Raw genomic sequence first — 17,790 nt, 5'->3', positions numbered from 1 at the left:
AACTTATGATATTGACGAAGGATCCAATGTCCACAATAGCGTGCCCCACTAATATTCCATCCACATATGCTGGAACCCTAGGGCAATGCTTTTTAACATGATCAAACCAATCTTCCCCCACTCTAGCTATGCCCAAAGGTTCTACTATATACCCTATACGCAGGATTTTCTTGAATTCCTTGCGTACTCCTGGAGAAAGTTTAATCAATTGCAAGAGATTCACGTCTGGTTTGACTTCGCAAAGGGATCTTGCTAGATCAAAATCATGATAATTAGCCAAATTTCTCTTCTTGCGCCAAACCATTCTCTCCTTTGGTCTTTCCATCGACTTTGGTGCCTCTTTTTAGCCTTTACCTTCTTTCTTGGCAATCCTTTATCCTCCTCGAGATCGACTTTACTACCAACAGGTCTTAACGGTCCACCTTCCTTATCAGGATTTAGGATTCACTTTTCCCTAGCATCTTGCTTAGGGCTTCCCTTGACAGGTTTTACAATTCCTTTTTCACCCTCTTTAATCTTTTGACCTCTTGTTACAGCTCGTAGATTAGAAGTTTCAACATCATTGACACGTACAGCCTCAATAAGGCTGACTCCACTGCCATGAGGTAACTCCTGTATAACAGCCTTTCCTCTTTGCAGTATTTGCCTTGGTCCATCGTCTTGCTGGAGATTATTCCCTTGTGCACAATGGTTAACTGGACCAAGTTGTTTACTCCCTTGTTGGGGAGAACTGATCTTGCTCCAACAGGTTGCAGCTAAGTGGCCAGACTTCCTGCAAATATCACATTTGACATTCTGGCAATTCCTAGGGAAATGTTGGCCCCCACACCACTTATAGCTGAATCTTGAGGGGCCACCCTCTTTAGGGCGTCAGCTCCCTATCAAATTCTGTTGCTTCTTAAGGAAATTGACATCCATAGCTATTTGTTGATACTGTTCAAAGATCATATTGGTGTAGTGCTTCATCATATCCTTAACTTCACCAAGGGCATTAGAAGCACTCGACTCATAGCCACGATCGTCAGTCTGTCGTCCCATGGGCCTAACCACTTGATTAGGAATTAGCCGCCGCTGACCAACTGGGACAACATTAGGACTCATTATTTGGTTTCCACCACTATTTAGTGAGGCCACCTGACTAGCCATAGGCATAGTCATGCTAGGAGGAGCTGGTAACATAGGCAAATTCTACATAATACTCCCTCTGTCACTTGTATTTAACATGGGGTCCCCTTGACTCCCATTGGTCAAGGCCAAATTATTACCATTCCAATTTATCCTTGCTACATAAGCTACTTGCAAGCGTGACTCTACTCCTTCTGCTTGGGTAATGGCAGTGTCAATATCGGCTAGAGCAACACTACTCAGTTGCTCCTTGATATTAAAATCCAATCCATATAAGAAATATTGCAACTATGCAGCCGTTGGAATAGGAATATAAGCATTAAGTTTTCGAAGAACTTGCTTTAGTTTCTTGGCATATGCCTGGACATTCTCATTTGGCTCTTGGCGTGTTACATTCAGAACATGCAACCAATATTGTCCACCCTTCTCAGGGACAAACTCCCTACGGAAATCCGTAAAGAATTGGGCACTGCTAGTTATGGTTCCGACTTCGAGACCATGATACCACACTGCCGCTCTTCCTTTTAATGTCATGTTGAAGAACATCATTAGGTACTCCTTCATCTTGGATTCGATAGTTGAACATGAGCGTTTGAAACTCCTTAATATGGAGTTCTCCATCTTCTTCTCTTAACCCATGGAAAATGGGCAATGATGCTTCTAGTGCTGGTAAATCCAGTGTACCTGCTAGAATTGCGATAGGTTGTGCCATGGCTACCACCGGATTGACAACAGGAGTTTGTGTAGAAAACACTACATCCCCACTTGTTGTGGGTTGATTAACTGGAAATAGGGAAGTACCAAGACTTCCACTTGCACTCGAAGAGCTACTCGTAACACCTAGGTTACTAGGACCACTGCCACTTATGCATAATGGGCTGCTCTTTTGAGGAGAATAGTGTCTTACAATCTCCAACCGCCGTCTAGCCCTCTCAACACATTCGGCTTTTTGTATTTTAGCTTGACGGTCCTTGTCAGAGGACATAAACCAACTTTTTGGTCCCTAAAAACCCTAGATTTGAGATCCACCACTTGTTGGCGGCTCCCGATAGACGCACCACTTATGGGACCTAAAATAGACCGGCACTGACTATGGCACTAACCGGACCTCATGCATACGACAGACAACCCCACCACACGGCCTCATGGGCAAGGAGCGTCTAAAACTCACTTTGCACTAAATGCTTATGACGATTTTGTGTTTGTATCCAATATGTAGTCCAACGTTCACCTTCCCTTCTCCTTAGAGGGAGATCCCATAATATATAGGCATAATGCCTCGTAATACATAAATAGGAAAGCACCTCTCGGCTGATTGTCGCGGCTCCACTACGACTCTCCTACACCTCGAGGATTGGCCCCAAGATGCGTCGCGCCAACATATAAAATATAATAACGCAAAAACTCCACTCTTTCATAATTCAGCGTTCAAGGAGATTTTGATTTGCCTCACAAAAATTTCCCCAACGGAAGCGCCCTAACCCACGACTTAGGTTTCCTATCCTCTCAACGTTAGTCAAAGTTTATCAATCAATTGCAATGCATTCCAGGAGATACCACGTGACATGCTTGATGCAAGGTGTATAACGATTGTGCAAAACCATTTTATGATTAAAAAACTAGCCATGTGAGGTGCGAAAAATAGCCCTTTCATGAATTTTAACTAAGCGTTACGTGCTGTGCTGCTTTAGGGACTAGCACCGGAACTTCCGTGCTACTAATCACCTATATTTAATTATGGAACGATCCCTAAATGCTATGCACAAAGAGAGAAATTAGAATTTATATTTTTTCAGCAATTAGATTGTCGCACAAACTTCATCCCCCCCCCCCCCCTCCCCCACCATTTAGGTGTTGCTATGTTGCATAGGTGTAAATGGTTGTCTTGTGTCATTTTTGTATGTAAAAAATAATAAACACGTACTATAACACAAAGGACAAGGCCCATGTGAGGCTTGACCTCATGATTTAACATCACCAAACATTCATGCACATAAATCTTATTTTTTCATATTTTTTGAGCGCGAAAATCCCAATTTTATTTATTTTTAGCTATTTTCTATTTATTAATAATGGAAAATAGGTATTTTCTGATTTATTTGTGTTGGATTATTATTTTGATTAAAACTTAACATCTTCTCTGATTTTATTCCATTTCAACTTCTTTTTTCCAACTCAAAATCGAAAAACCCACTAATTTCCATTGAAAAATGACATTTTACGGGTTTTAAAAAATTAATAACGGCTCTAAATCATTACGGGTTCTACATTTTTGTAGTTGCAGCCCTCAAACATGAGGCAAACAAGATTCAAAAAAACATTCATCACATATGAACAACATTTGGACCATGAAATAATAAAAACAATCAAATTTCTTTGTAAAATTGGAGCATACTGCGTGTCTTGCGTGTTGCGGGTTTTTTGGTAATTATTCTGGGCAGCCCATGGACCGATCAACAATCATTCTTCAGTGTTGAATCTCTTTCATCAGCCTCCTCTTCATCTTGAAGCAATCCAATCACAGTCGGACAAGCATCCTTCAGCCCCTCTTCTTCTTGATTTCTTGTATGCAAACCACCGCTTAGAGGAGAGAGATGGAGGAGAGAGAAATACTAGATTCTGATCTGTTTGCTCAATGCATGATTCCTTGATCCGTTTATGGTGATGGAGGGCGAAGGATAGAAGCATCTTAGGGCCAAGAGGATACCTCCTACCTCAGACAGATTAGAAATCCCTAAAAAATGGGGATTTGGGAGGCGCCAAAAAACTGACACCCCCCCCCCATGACATTTCATTCTTGGTTATTAAGCTCTTTGTTAAGAGCTTTTAAGCTTTTAATCAAATTATCTAGTTCATGACTCTTGCTTTCACACTTCCGGCAAGTGGTTTTTTCGCTTTTGGAGGGGCAAACGACATCGAATTCGAGATCCGTCTGGACGGGTGGTTCCGTGGCATTGAAATCTACAAAGCTGGGGCCCGTCACCCTCTTCTCGACTTCGAGATCTAGTGGCCGCTTCACAACCCCGAACCTTGTAGCGGGATTAAATGGGGGATCAAACGACCTCGGAATTGAGATCTGAGACTTGTGTTGGATTCCTAACGTCGTTTTGCATCTAGGAAAACTCCAGCTCAGCCATCTTCCACTGTTTGATTTTCCATGAAAATTAGCATTAGCGTTTTAGGGACTTGCCGGTAAAAATTGTACTAATTGCCACTGCCGCCTTCGACGAAGTTTATTTTTCCCCTGATATTCGTAATGTTTGGCTATTTTTAAGCACTTCTCGGCATCAAAAATCATCTGTCACCGTGTAGTGCATGGTGCAGGTGCCAATGGAGCTGGGAGTTGGGTCGAGCCTGTAGTGTTGTCCCACACTTGAGGACCTAGTTTGTGCATCGTTGTAGTTGTGGTGTGCGGCTTTGGGAGATAGGTCTAACCATAGGTAAGTGTGACCTCCCTAGGTATGTTCTACCATTGATGTGCCCTAAGCGTGATGTGGGGAATCAAAATGGGCTAGGGGGTTAGGGACGAAACTAGCCAATCGAAGCTATCGGACATTTATAGCTTGAGGACCCCTAGGTGCAATGCCTATGACCTACATGCGGTGCATTTTTCCTATGATTTTCTTCTTGGGATCTCTTATTCATTTTATTGTTTTCGTGTATCATTGACCTAGCTATTGCACAGATATCTTTGCCGCTGTTGGAGGTCAAAAAAGAGTGGCGAAAAGCGACATTCTTGCAAAGTAGGGTCTTGTCTTAAGAATCTTCTACTAAGGAGACATGTCTTGATGCCCCCTTTCAAAACTTGGCCAATTGTGTCTTTAGTCGGTCTTTGCCTCTCTTCTCCCCTATGCTCTGGTAGCTCTGCTTCTTTGGGCACCCTGAAGTTTGTGGTTGGATGTGTAGCCCATGTCTTAGAGCCCTATGGGTGATCTCCAGCTTTCTCCTTAATGACTCAAGAGCCTCCTTTTCCTTAGATTACGTTGCATCCAAAAGAGTGTGGAGGAATGTGTATTGTTGGGCTTCCAAAGTCACTCGTGTGGCCTTTTCCCTACTCTCTACTAACACCCTCCTTAGATTACGTGGCCATCAAGACTCCTCTGAAGCCAATGGTAGAGCCTTTTGATGATGATGACCTCCTAGCTTTAGAGGCCGGGGATTTCCCACCTTCCGGCTTGCTTTTGAGGGCCACTGCCTTGGCTGATTGGTCGATTGTCTTTCTCACATACCCATTTGAATCGACCTCATCCAATGTGTAAGTTGCCAAGCTCTCTAACATGGGCACATTGATTCTGTGCATGAGCGAATTATACCTTTGGCTAGAGAACAAGGAGTGGATGACCTTTTCTTGGAGCCTTATCTCTAGGTTGGGGATGTCTTGAATGATGACGCCATCGTTGGTTAGAAATTTGGTCTTTCGTCATGTTGAACATGGTATAGACATCTCTTTTTGATCTCCTTTCCACCTCGGGTTTCAGCCCTAGTGCCTTCTCCACCAAGGCCTTAGTGATATGGACATGTACACCTACTTGGTTCCTTCTCCTCTTCCAATTGTCACCGTGCCATATTCTCCATCAAGATTGTAGGTTCTCAAGAACTCTACACATTTGGTGTTGTCAGTCTCTTGCCCAAATTTCTCGATGTATTTTGCCAGATTACACTATTCTATGACTCTTTTGGCAGCCTCCTCCTTGGCCCACGACTTCTCCAATGTTATGGATACATCTAAAATTTAGCTAGTTGTAGGCATGATTCTCGAGGGAGATGTGGTACCTTGCCCTTTCTTCTTTCGTGAATGGAAGCCAATGGGCCCACGATCCTGTTGTGCTACCATTTTGAGTTCCTGCCATGATATCATAGTTCACCATTAGTGTCCTTAAGATAATTTATTGTTGAAAGGTAAGCGTGAATTGATTATGCTTTTATGGAAAGAATAAAATTATTGAGTATAAAAAGATAATTTTTCTTCAAGCAGTCCATTCATTCCAAAAAATTTATGATGTTTTTCCTCAATCACTAGTTGATTTTCTTCCACTCTTTTTGGCTTTGGGACATTGATTGATGCTTTTTTCCTTGCATGTTTCATTGCCTTGCGTGTTTTGTTCACCTTACCCCCTTCCCTTTGGAATTGAGAAGAATCCTTCCTAGGATTAAGTTTTGAGAGGTCAAGGGTATTCAACGCATGCTCTCAATGTTTTACTTTCACATGAGCCAAGCATAGAAGTTTGGATATTGTATTCTAGATTAGCATAACGGTCCATATCAAAATGGCGGATGCCTACTTGAGTGATGTAGGTGAGAACATCTGTGAGGAAGTCACTAGAGCCTATTCGACTGGCAATGTGTAACTCCTCCTCATTGATCTAAATGTGGGTCAGGAGAGGTGCTCTTCTAGGGGTCGGTTATTACGAATGGTGGTCAACACCCTATAGGAGGTTGGAGCTAAATAAGTGGGTGAGATTTTGATTGCATGTCATTGCTCAGCGTTGGTCATGATTTGGTAACCCTCTTGCTCCCATTGAAGTCAGAGACCATACAATTCCCCCAAGAAAGAGGAGTCGTTGTCAACAAGTTATTTCAACTCCTTCATTTCCTAGTCAGTGGTGGCAAGGACTGTGCTCTTGTCATAAGTAATGAGGCTTTTTTTTTTACATGTTCTTGGGATATCTTGGTGGCAATTAATTCCTTGGCTTATTGGGAAGCCTTAATAAATACAAATTTGGATTCCTCCCATGAACAAGGTAGCATACGTACCCCCATTACTAAAGGCTCATCCAAAAGACCTAGGTCTAGTCGATCATAGCTTTTAGTAAGTGTGGTAAATGTGGCATCCAACCGTTGAAGGTAGGCAACCAAGTCATCCCGAGTATTATCAACAAAGTCTGCGGCCAAAGTGAGAATTGATCTTTCATTCATAAGAGGGTCTAAGGCCTACAGTGGTTGGGGTTTGACAGAACTAGATAATTCAGCAGACAGCTGATGGTTGCAGCTTTGGTTCTTCTTAATGGCGCGGTTGAGTCATTGATGCACTCGACTTGGCTTGTGATGCAGATGTCGCACAATTAGACTCTGGAGAGGTTTTAGGAACACTAGCAGGACTAGATTGAGGCAGTGCGTCAGTAGCAAGCTACTGCTTTGGTTGATAGACTTGTTTAGTCTCTTCTGGCTTATGCATTTGAGGCTCTATGGGCTTCGTAGGCTGAGTTGTTTTTTGTGGCATTCGGGCATTTTCTATCATGTAGCTTGGTGTGGTCCAAGTTTTGGACAGTATTTTAGTAGTGTCCTTGACCATCTTGGCAAACAAATCTATCAAGTTGTCGAGTAGCCCTAGACAATCTCGTAATCCAATGATCATTGTTTGTTGCCTGTTGAGCATTTTCAGCTTAATATCCTGGTATTTTAGCCTACAAATTAGCATTAATAGCTTGTTGTCCTGGCTGTTCTTGCACATCTAGTGGCTCATCATTGTGGGCAATAGCTAGTTGATCATTTCTAACATTATTTTTTACATTTGCACGTTCATTTACAACATGTATTTTCTGCTAAACAGCGGATACATTTTGCTGTCCAAAAGGTATTTCTTCCCGGAATACAACCCTACGAACCTCCTCACTCTTTTTGGGCTATTTATGCATGCAATCTTCCCGGAAGTTAACATCATTGCTGCATACTACTTTCCTTTTCTTGGGATCCCATAATCTATATCCTGTTTCACCCTCGTCACCATATCCTAGGAAAATGCATTTACAAGACTTTGACTCAAGTTTAATGTATTTTTCTTTATGGATGTGCACAAATGCTTCGCAACAAGTGTGCATATGAAGGTGGCATGCCTGACCATGCTTCTTGGGGAACCCCCCCCCCCCCCCCCAAAGACCTGTTTGGTGATCGATTGATCAAGTGTAGGGCTATCATAATAGTCTCTACCCAAAAACCATGGGGTAATGCAGCATGAGACAGCATCATACGGACCTTATCCTGTATGGTCCAATTCATACACTCTACAACTCCATTTTGGGGTGGATTATGAGGGGCAGTGAGCTCCCTATTTATCCCTTTGCTATCACAAAATTCATGAAAGGCCTTGGACACATATTCCCCACCATTGTCAGAGTGAAGACACTTAAGCGTCTTATCAATCTAATTCTCAACCAATGCCAAGAATTTTTTAAACTTGTCAAGCATTTCATCCTTGCTACGAATAGGGTAAACCCATACCTTCCGTGTAGCATCATCGACAAAGGTGACAAAGTATTTCTTTCCCCCTAAAGAGTTAGTACATAGAAATGTACTAACTCTAGAGGAGAAGATTTCAACAAAAGAGACTTCTTATGAGATGCATGTGAATGTTTACCATAAAGACAATGATCACAATGCTCGAAATCAGTATAACAAAGACAAGGCAAGTAACCCAAACAAGAAAGAACTTTCATTCCAATTTGATTCATGTGTCCCAACTGGCCATGCCACAAAGAAACACTTGGCTACTCGATCATGGCAACAACATGATCACTCACACTAAATACATGGAGAGGATACAAGGTATCACTTTTACAACCTCTGGCAATCACTCTAGATTCCTTATAGATCTTCCATTTCCCATCTCCATAGGTGGTATGAATTTCATCATCATCTAGCTGCCCTATGCTAATCAGGCTCTTCTTGAGCTGAGGTACATGCCATACATGTTGAAGTGTGAAGACAAAACCATGCTGAAACTACAATTGCACAATGCCAATACCTGCAATGTCACATGCATAGTTGTTTCAAGATGAACAACACCATGTTGACCCCTTGTATAGTCAAAGAATCACTCTCAATGAGGGGTGACATGAAAGGAAGCACCTGAATCAAGAATCCACATATGCATGTCATCATCTGTATCTACAAGTAAATCATGTGCATTTAAGTGTGAAGAGACCAAGAGTACATCATTCCCACTATCATTGTCATGAGTGACTATATTCACGGCTTCAATTTTGACATTGCTCTTCTTAGGCTGACTCTCTTTCTTCTCTTCCTTGCTATCATCTATCTTCTTTCCCTTTCCTTTTTCTTTCTTCCATTTGTAGCAGTCATGTTTAAAGTGACCCTTCTTGCCACGATCATGGTATTCAACATCCTTGCAACTTGATTTACTGTGTCCCTTGCTTTCAAATTTGCCTTTTTGCTGTGATCTGCCCCTAATATGCAAAGCATTGGAAGACTTACTGGATGCACTGTTCTACCAATTCATTTCTTCCATGAGTAGAGTACTCTCTACATCAGCATACAAAAGAATCACATTGGAATTTCTCATAGTAGTCATGAATGTATCCCAACTCTCTGGCAGAGTGCAAAGCGAGGATGTAGCCTTAATTTATTCATCAATCAAGACCTTCAAGGCAACTAACTGGCTGAAAATTGAGTTAAACTCACTCAAGTGAGAAGACATTGTTGTACCCTCTTTCATACGCAAATCCATAAGCTTTTTCAGCCAATACACTTTGCTTCTGCCACTCTTCTGTGTATACAGTTCTTCCAGTTGAGTCCAAATAGCATAGGCAAAATCTAGACCTTCAATGTTAAACAAGAAGGCATAAGACATTGATAGCTCGAAGGTTGAGCGTGCAAGCTCATTTAACTCATCCGAGTCTTCCTCTTCCATATCTGTGGGCTTTGCCCCTTTGGTCTTAATCAACTTTGCCTGCTTCTTCTACAAAAGGATATTGTAGTACTATTTTTGCAAACTGCAAAGTTATGTGCTCCTTCAAGCTTCTTAATGTGCATGAGATAACTGCTATCACTACTGTTAGCCATGATTTTCAGCCCAAATGTGACCAAAAAATTCAACAAATGCAAGCCCAAACTGTCACACAAGTGACCAAGGTAAAAACAAGTGCCAACCAACAATAAATAACCACGTAGAAGCATAAATTTCAAATTTGCAGATAAATTTTCAAAAGCACTAAACCTTGTGCTACAACACTCCACAACTGATTACAGTTGTTTCAAGGAGAAATACATCACATTGCATGAGAAGTCCCAAATTTTACATGCAATTTCTATTGTACATGTACCCACGGGCACAAAATTTGACATGCACGGTCAAAAGCCCCAAAATTTTTGTGCTCAAAGCATCAACCATACATCTATATTGTCTCTAACATGCATAGAACATGCCAATTTTGCCAAAATAAAGCAATTTCAGTAAAACCCCCAAATTTTTCCAAGTGCTAGGTGTCCAAATTGCATGGAATTAAACCCACATGTACATAAAATGACAAAATGGTGCCCAAAGTTTTGCCCAAATAGCAAAAGCCCGAATTTGCACGAGGTCCAATGTGCATCAATGCCAAGAAATTGGGTAAATTTCAGCCCAATTATTGCATGTACATGAAAAGCTCCAAATGTCAGAGGCAAAATGTCACAAATCCTTGCAATTTCTAACACATATATCATTGTTGTGTCTTGCTTGCACCAAATCTGGACAAATCCCCAAATTTCTGGGGTCCGATGTGCATAAATTTCAGTGAAATTGAAAAAATTTCATTAAAATGTGAAAAGCGTCAAAATTCCTAGGCAAATGTGCATCGATTTTGCAATTTCCGAGTTAGATTGTCCAGTTCTACATTAAGGTCCCCAAATCCGAGAAAAGCCCAAATTTTTGGGCCAAGATTGCACAAATCTGTACTTTGTGCTTCCACGTGTGAAACCTCGGGGATAAAAGAGATTTTTTTAAAAATGCCTTACTTTTGAAAAAATGTGACAAGGAGGGGGGTGCGTTGACCCGCCGACCTAGGTCGCAGTGGTGTCTCCAGTCCGTTGCGTGGCTCCTGTTCCGTCCCTCAGCACCCTGTTGTCACCTATAGTCGCCCATGCAGTCGCCATGCTGGTCCCGATTGCATGCCTCCATCAGTCATGTCGCCCATGCCTATAGCCTGGTTGCTTGTCTCTTGGAATTGGTCCTTAACTGCAATTCTTCACCTACAGTTCAACTCGCCAATTGTTTGCTCCAACCTTCTAACGACAACCTGCAACTTTGACTCTACCATTTGACTCAAGCATGACTATTGGATCATTCAACACGTGCACTCTAATACTAGTTTGTTAAGCTCCAAGTGTGAGAATTAAGACACACAGTGCTTGTTAGCAGCAAAGAGAGTGAGAGAGAGTGTAGAATAGTGAGGAGAGTGAGTATGACTTGTGGGTACAATGACGAGTGTACCTCTTTAGGTTTTTAGATATATATATATATATATATATATATATATATGAAAGTACAAGTGTGCTAAGGGTGTGTTCACACCCAAGCACATATAAAAGGCACCAAGGCTCTTTATTCCCAACACGTTTTGGGTTGGGATATTCCCCTACCTTGCACTCCCCTTCTGCCATCTTTGGAGCGGATGTCGCTTCCTCTGTGCATCGGTGGCCTTCTTTCATGTGGATAGTGTTTTAGCACTCTCCGTTTTAAGCATGAGCTTGGCTGTCATCCTCTTCTTCCTTCGCCTACGGCTCTCTTTCCCTGTCGAGGTAGCATCTAGATTGCTGGGTCCAAGCAGTGATATGCCGGCTTACTTCGTCTGTGCAAGAGTCATGACATGTAACGGGATAGGTGTGTCCTCTCTGTCAAAGGACTCAACTCCACACAACCCCAATGGTATTGATGGCTCATTCGCTGGTGGCTTCCATCTAGCGCATTCCGCAAAAAAGTGAGTGATTCCACACTCTGGGCACCTAAGATTGGCCTTTTCTCGATTAGCTTGCTCCCGTTTGGGGCAACACGAGGAGATATGCCCTAGGTGGTAGCAGCAAGTCCAATAAGAAATCGGTCCCCTATCTCTTCCTAATGCCATCATTGGCATTGGTCGGTAGTCCATGAGGATTAGATTGCCCTCTTCATCATATGAGATATAAGGGTTCATGTACGCATCCTCATCGTTTGGCTCCTCCATGTAGTGGACTGGAGCGTTGCTTGCTTAGTGGGTGGGTTATGAAGGATCCCGGTGGCCTAGGTATGCATGTTTGGTTGATTTTCATCCTAGGAATAGCTAGTTTTGCATCATTGGGCACTAGGAGAGCTAATGGGACTCCCCTTCCAAAGCAATTTGGTGGCCTATTCCCTAGGTATGGTGGGTTATACTGCTAGGCATACAAAAATCCCATTGGTAGCCTACAATGCATGGCATCATGGCTGAACCTACCGCAATTAGCATAGGGCCTAGATCTAGGACCCTAACACTCCGTTGGGATGTGGTTGCCACCACAATGCACACATTGGATGTTTGGATGCATTGGTCTCCTCACCATTTCTTGTAGCCTTGCTATCTCCATCTTCATCTCAATCAGCTCTTATTTTTTGTCTACGCTCTTTCCCTTGTCTTGGATGCTAGGGGTTGATCACTTAATAGATGTAGTAGCTCTCTCCAAGCATCTAAAACTAGCGCTATCTTGAGTTAATCTCCTAGAGCTCCTCTCCTTGAGTTGGTCATTCACTCTTATGGCTTCATCAAAAACCCTAGTTAGAATGTCTCTCTGTAGGCTGGACTTTCTCGCTAAGGCCTTGTAAAGCTCTTTGTTGTGGATCCCATTGATGAACACCGTGGAGACTGCTCATTCATTGGGTCATTCATTAGATGGGATTCCCTTTAAGAGACTCTGGATGTGGGTAACATAGTCCTTTATGCCCTCTTTGTCCTTTTGACTGGTGTTCATCAATCATACTCGGACTATGACATTGTTCAAGTACCCTGCCTCCTCAGAGGATCTCTTGATAAAGAGATCGTTGAGCCGATTGAAATTATTCCACTCAACTGCGTCTAAGCTAGTGTACCAGATTCTATCCTTGTCGCCTAAGCAAAGCCTGAATGCTTGGGAGTGTTGGGTGAGGTCCATGAGATGGTTGGCCTCGCAAACCTACTCAAACTACTCTACAAAACTATGTATTTCATTGCTAGGTTGGTACTTGTCCAACTGCTTGGCTACTGCATGGATCTTGGATTGGCTCTTGGAGCCGTGGTGGGCTGACTCTTAGCCTTGCAAGCAATGAGGTCACTAGTGCTGCTGCACTTTGCTTGGTGGTTTTAATATTGTCTATGAGTCACTTGGTCACAAGCTCGATATTAGCTTCTAGCACTCGCTCCCTCTCTGTGTTAGATCCTATCCTATTTCTAGTGGCTAGAGCGAGGATGCACTAGACTTCTCGCACTTCTATGTCCTACTGCACCTTCCTAGCCCTCTGGTTATAGGTTGATATGCTTTGTGGTGCCTTCATAACTAATCTTCTCTCCTTCTCAAGGTATGCGATGATCTCCTTTGCTAGGCTACTGTTGTGCTTTGTACTGGCTAACGCAACGTATTGTCCTACCACCTCTACTGAAATTTGACCGGAGATTCTCCTAGGTCCAACTAGTTGTCTCCTTAATTTGCACTAGCTCTTGACATATTGGCAACTTCAAGTTTCATGAGACTGTCACTTAGCCCAATCAAATCCGGTAGCCCTGCTAGTTATTATTGCCATAAGATACAATGTAATCATCATCAGAGACAGGTAGTTGCACTACATTGATCTCAGACTTGTCCTATGCTTTCCCTTTGCCCTTTTACTTGTGCTTGTTATTGCACATTTTATGGCACTATTGCAGCCTGCTAATGTGTCATGCTTCCCCACAAGAATGGCATGTCAAATCATACTTATGTTCACGTGACTTACTACAAGAGTGTCCACGGAACTTAGAATGAGACTTTTGCGAGTCTCTACCATGGTGGTCATTTTCACTCCTACCATCATGGCAAACCCAAATAGTCAAAGCATGAGAAGTACGAGAAACATCCACATTCTTCCTATTGATCTCTGTTAACCCTAGTTCAAGATGGAGAAAAAGAAGTCCAAGAAAACTCCAAATGCGGCCACAAAGGAAGAAGCAGAAAGGGAAACTACCAAAAGTGAAAGGGTGGCCTCAAAAGCTAAGTCAAAGGCAAAATCACATTTTTAAATGCAAGGCACCATAAAAACTTTGTAAAAGAGCACCAGGCTCCCTCCTATGCAAATTGTAAAGGGTAGACGAGTGGTAGAAAGGAAGCTAGGAAGATAGAAGGACAATAGGAAAGAGGGCCTAGGCCACAACCGATCATGTAAAAAAGGGGATGAGTGCCCAAAGGGATAAGGATTTTGTTTATAAAATTAAAAAGTGAACGAGAAGCTCATTCTTTGGTGTGTGGCAAAATCTTCTCTTCTTCTTCTTCTTCTTGTATGTGCTTGAGTGTGAGAGTGAGAGTGTGAGTGTGTGAGGGTGAGGGACCAAGGTGGAGAAGCTTACACCATCTCCTCTCTGCTTCTTCTCTTCTCTTCTCTTCTCTTGTCTCACGTGGCTATGGAGGATGGAGCTTAAAGGAGAGGGATTGAGATTGCTTGAGCTTGCATCACGAATTGTGGAGCTACTAGTGTGCACGAGGAAGGAGGATACTCAATCATGCAGCATTGAGGTAAGCTCACTACACTCATAGAGGGGGATAACATGTCAACTATGTGAGAGGTAACCATTAGTGCTTAGCTTGAAACACTTGAAAGAATAAGCAGTCCATGGATCTTGGCAGCCGAGTGTAAGCTCCCAACATTTTGGTTCTGTTTTCAGGACCAATGGATTCGAGTCTTGAGTGCTTGCACACTTTGAATCAAGTATTGAAGTATCACCCTCGAACCGATGCTTGATATAGGTAGGAGATTTAGGCACTTTGATCTTTGAAACAAATAAGTGTTTGGAGTTTTTTTATGAGCAGACAAGTAGATTACTTCAGCCCAGGGATTACTTTGTGATTTTTTGCTACATTTAGGTAGATTAGGACAACCAAGAACTTGCAATGAAACAATAGGGTTTTGCTGCTATAAAACAAGCAGAACAGGGAGAAGAAAAGGGGGAAAAATGAGTTTTGGGGTTTAATGCATGCAAGACATGGAGTTGAAGGTTAAGGATGGTAGGACAAGACCCTAAAAACCCAAAACCAATAGGGGAGAGCTCATTTCTACACTTTAGTGTGTGAGAGAGAAAGCTTGAGAGAGACAGAGAGCTACAAGTACAGAACGAATCGAGCATGTTGATTTCGAGTCCATCTTCCATTCCTGGTACCTCTAGGCCTTCATTGTGCTCTATTTGCTTGTTTTGGAAGGTTACATGTTATGCCATAAACCCTAGGGACCCCTCGCATTGATCGCATTAGCATCTGTGTTTGCACCCCCGAACTCGGACCACCCTGTCAATGTCCGATTCCCACAATCAAACTAGTTGGACAGTCCAATTGGTAGAATTGGACCGTCTGATTGGTCAATCGAGCCAAGCCCAATCAACAGATTGTCATTTGATCGGACCATTTGATCAGACCAGTGCCAGAGGAGCTGGAATTTTTAGAGGCAGGGAGAGATCTAGCCCTAGAGGCAAAGGCTCCTGGCGGCAGCAGATCATTTGACAATCCTAATAAGGTTAAAGATTGTCACTACTGTGCAAAATATGGTGATATTACCAAGGACTGCTGGAAGAAGTAGGGCAATCAAAAGGAAGGGCAAGCAAAAAGGATATTATGCATCATCCAGTCAAACATATGATGCTTCTGGGGATAGACTATTTGCCATGTCATATGTGAAAGGCAGGGCTGTTGAGAAGTCTACTGAGGATGATGTTTGGTATATTGATTTGGGGGCATTGAATCATATGACCCCTCATGGTGACTAGTTTATTGACATGGTGCTTGAGAGGAATGGCTATGTATGCATAGGGGATGATACGCAGCATAGCATTGAATATAAAGGCAAAGTGCCTTTGGTAATCCATGATGGCAAGAAGAACTTACATGATGCATTGCATGTCTCGTCAATTACTAAAAATCTGTTGTCTATGGGCCAAATGACTGAGCAGAATTCGCAGGTTACGTTTAATAAGCATGGTTGCTTCATTGAGGAGTTTGGTAATGGTTGCAAATTGATTGCTCGTGGTCATAGGAATGGCATGATGTTTACTCTTGATGCCACTTTGCCCATAGTTGAAATCAACCATGTTTTCCCATGGCTCTAGCATAGTTAGAGATTTAGAAATATGGCATAAGAGAGTGGGAAATGTTAATCTTCAACGGCTGCAAATGAAGAAATAGCTTGTTATAGGTCTACCTAAGTTTAGCTACACAGATATTGGTCATGTTTGCAATGCTTCTCAGTTTGGTAAACAGTCAAGGTTGCCATTTGTCAAGTATGTAAGAAATAGTAAGCGACCATTGTAGTTGGTTCACTCTAATGTGTGGGGGCTAGCCTATAGTGCATCTATGGAAGGCTCTAAGTATTATGTGACATTCATTGATGAAAGAAAAGGCAAATAGCAAGCTTCTAATGATACATCTGGTGTGATGACATCTGGCAGGATGACTTCAGTCGCTATATTTGGGTTTATATACAGAAAACAAAGGATGAGGTGTTTGTTGTTTTTCAGCGATTTAAGCAATAAGTTGAAAAGGAATTTGATTGCTGCATCTCTTGTTTAAGATCTGATAGTGGTGGGGAGTATGTGTCAAATGAATTTGATAGTTTTTTGGCTAAAAATGGCATATTTAGGCAGCTTCCATGTAGCTATAGTCCACAATAGAATGGGGTAGCTAAACGGAAGAACATGGACTTAATGAAAGCTGCTCATGCAATGATGAATGAGAAGAAGATGTTGCTATTTTATCAGAATGAGGCTATTATGATAGCCATGTATATCTCGAACAGGACTCCCATTGCAGGTATTCATGATATGACACCATTTGAGAAGCTATATGTGCACATCCCTGATGAGAAGAAGAAGAAGCTAGATCCGAAAGCACATGAGTCTTTATTGGTTATTTGCAGGAGAAGAAGGCATATAAATGCTATGATCCCTCTACTTAGGAGCCACTAGTGAGCAGAGATACTATCTTTGATGAGATGGCATCTTGGTATGCATCACCTATTGTAGTGCCATCAGATATGCCTTCTACACATGTTTCTACAATTGATTCGCAACAGAGTACTGCATTGATAGGCCCTAATGGTACGATAGTATCTCCATGGACGGGGAGATTACGGAGCTCTGGCTCACCGTCCACTGACACCACCATGTTAGTGAGGGGGAGATATGATGTGGTAGACAACAAAGGGAAAGAGCAAGCTTGTGATGATACATTTGGTGTGATGACACCTGACAGGATGACTTCAAGCTATGACTCAACTGACAGTCTAGACAGTGAGCTTAGTATTCCGACTATGTATACGCCTGGTACTAGGCAAAATATATATATTCCGCCTCATGAGAGAGGGGAATTGAGTAGTGCACCACAACTTATATGCTCGTAGAGAGTCGGGTACCTTGTGGATAGGCTGACTTATAGTGGTTACTCTGCGAAGCATTATGCTTACATGACAAAAGTGATGGAGGTCAAAGAACTTGCTACATATGCTAAAGTAGGAGTGTAAAAGAAAAAAGGTCTTGAATCTGTAATCACAGCTAATCTGGTAATGTACCACAAGTGCTCAAAAATGGTATATCTACAATAAATGCAAATTCTTTCCTACTACTAGCCTGAAAAAGAACCTAGCACCGAAAAGAAGTTGCCCTGGTCAAAAAAGACCAACCAATTTAAAACGCAACAGAGAAAGTATGATGTGCACATGTAAACAAGCTG

Source organism: Lygodium microphyllum, chromosome 4 (genome assembly GCF_053477565.2).
Source record: "Lygodium microphyllum isolate KBCC chromosome 4, Lygodium_microphyllum_v1.1.10, whole genome shotgun sequence".
Taxonomy (NCBI): Eukaryota; Viridiplantae; Streptophyta; class Polypodiopsida; order Schizaeales; family Lygodiaceae; genus Lygodium; species Lygodium microphyllum.
The sequence above is the reverse complement of the archived record's forward strand: the minus strand, read 5'-3'. Positions refer to the sequence as shown.